Genomic DNA, 2,456 nt, shown 5'->3' on the forward strand with positions numbered 1-2,456 from the left:
ATTCCCAGAGGTGTTGGTCCTCACCTGGGCCTGGCCGGGCTGGGGACGCTGCGGTGACAGCGGGAGGTGTGTGACCTCAGAGCCCAGCAGAGCCCAGTGTTCCCGGGAGGAGAACATCCCCTCTGCTGTGGGGAGCCATTGGTGGGGCTGGTGCTGCGTCCCGACACCTCCAGAACAGGGGCCCTGGCGTCTCTGAGGGCACTGGGCTGGCAGTTTGGGGAGGTGTTACCCCGCTCGAGGTGATCTTTGGGTTTGTGCTGCTTAAATTCCCCCCCAGCGCTCTGGAGCACCACGATGCTTTGGGCCCCGCGGTGTTGGGATCCCCGTGCGCCGATTTCCCCGGCAGCGTGTGGTGCAGGGGACGCTGCGGGACTCGCCTTTGTCTGTTTGTGGGGATTTTCCCCCAGTTACCGGTTGATGGGGGCTATTGGGTGTGACTAATTTTCTTGCACTTGTGGCCCTTCTGCTGTCTGTGTTAATTCAGGGCCAGATGCCGGCGCTTTGGGGTTTCTGACTGTGATCCGTGGTGGTTTTGGGTGCCCTACTGACACCCCAGCGGGTCTGTCTGGTTTTTACCCCTCAGTTATTGAACAGGGACACCTGCGCCTGTGGGCTGGTGGGAGATGGACCCTCTTGGAAGGTGTGGGGATTGCTCAGGGACAGGTTTGCAAGGGGATGTGGTGGGTTTACAGCCCATTGTCTGTGCTCGGTGCTACCGTTCGTCAGTGGCTTTTATTCTAGAAGGTGTGGGGTAATTTTGTGCCACTCGCTGGCTTCGGGCGGTTCCTTTGGACAGGGTCTGGGGGGTATTTTTCCCACTTACTCCCAGTTAGGTGGGCGCTGCAGGGGCTGTGCTGTGCCATGGCAGTGCAGGGGGTTGTTTGGTGGATGGGATGGTCCCGGTCCCTCCGGGGAGGTGTGAATGGGTGAGCTGAGCTCGGGGTGCAGCAGCAGGCTCACAGCCCAGCATTGCTGCGTGCTGCAGGGCCGAGCGAGAGCCAAGACCGAGCTTGGGTTAGGCCAGTCCTTAGGAAAACTCTCTTCTGCCTGAGGGAGCAAGACCCTGGGGCTTTGTGGTGGCTGTGGGGACAAGTGTGGGGACAGGAGCTGTGCCCATGGCCACGTGCTGTCTGCAGGATGGGACACACCGTGGGACTTCCCTGCTGCCAGTGAGGAGTTACAGATATCGGGATCAGCACCAGGCTCTGGAGCTGCCGGCTCTGTGTCCTCAGCCCCCCATTCAGGTTTATCGTCCCCCGGGGGTGCCTCTGCCTGGCCGGGCGGTTTGTTCGCTCGGGCTGGGGACATGTGGTGCTGCTCAGGGGTGCGGGAGCCGTCGCTGCCTCCCGCCTTTTGCCTTGAAGCTGCTTCATATCAATGGGGAATAACCGTGTAAAGTCCCCATGGCTTGTCACCAGCCTCCATATTTAGGGTTTTTTCACTCTGCCTTAATTTCCTTTGGCTGTGCCAACTCTGGGTTCCACTGATGCACCTCCAGTGCTGTATTTGTGGCTGCGTTGCGTCCTTGTAGGAGTTTTCTTCCCCCGGTGACCCTCAGCTGTCCTGCTGTTTCCTTGATGAGCTGTTTCCTAGAGGCTTGTCCTCTGAGCTCCTCTTTGCCTCTCCCTCTGCCTTGGATGCCAGACCGATGCACAGGGTCCTTTCCTTCCTTTCCGTCTGGGCAGATCTAAGCTTGCTGCCAGTCGGTGAGCTCCTGTTCCGGGCCGTCCCAGGGGCTGCAGAAGCCTCGGCGGAACTGTAACGACCCCTCTTGCTGTAGGAACCAGGCACCCAGCTTGTCCTGGCTGTGGTTCAGCTGCTCCTGTGGTGCCGAGATGGTTTGTTCCTCTGGAACCAGCAGCAGAACCTTCCCCACATCTCTCCCCGGGCAGCGGGTCTCTCCTGCCAGGAGCTGAAGGACTCCCATCAGCAGCATCTCCGCCTTCAAGGATGGAAAACCGGCCCAAAAACAGGGTGTAGAAACAGCTGGGGGATGTTAACGTGTTTTCTTCTTCCACTCTCTGTAAGAGGACACGAGTGGCACCAGTGACGGCTTTTCCAGCACCAGTGACGGCTTATCCAGCACCAGTGCTGTCCTGTGGAGCGAACTCGGCCAGAGCACCGTGCCACGTCAGCTGTGCCTCGGGTTTAGGAGCATCTTCTTCACCCGGGGAATTCCGGAGCCTGCGGTTGTGGCAGCCGGGAGGAAGAGGACGGCTGATCTCTGCCGCGTTCCCAGCCTGGAAATGGAGAAGGGGGCTCACACCGTGGTGGGTCCATCGCCCGGTGGCTCTGCAGTGCGGGTGCTGGGAGGACCACGCTGTCCTGCCTTCCACTGCGGCAGCGCCGGGTTCTCCAGCCTCAGGGTGCTTCCCAAGGAGCGGGAAATCGGATATTCCAGAGCTCAGCGCTGTTCCAGCTGGGCCATGGGCTCCTTGGTGCCGCTCGCCGGAGTG

Source organism: Pterocles gutturalis, unplaced genomic scaffold (genome assembly GCF_000699245.1).
Source record: "Pterocles gutturalis isolate BGI_N339 unplaced genomic scaffold, ASM69924v1 scaffold21827, whole genome shotgun sequence".
Lineage (NCBI taxonomy): Eukaryota > Metazoa > Chordata > Aves > Pterocliformes > Pteroclidae > Pterocles > Pterocles gutturalis.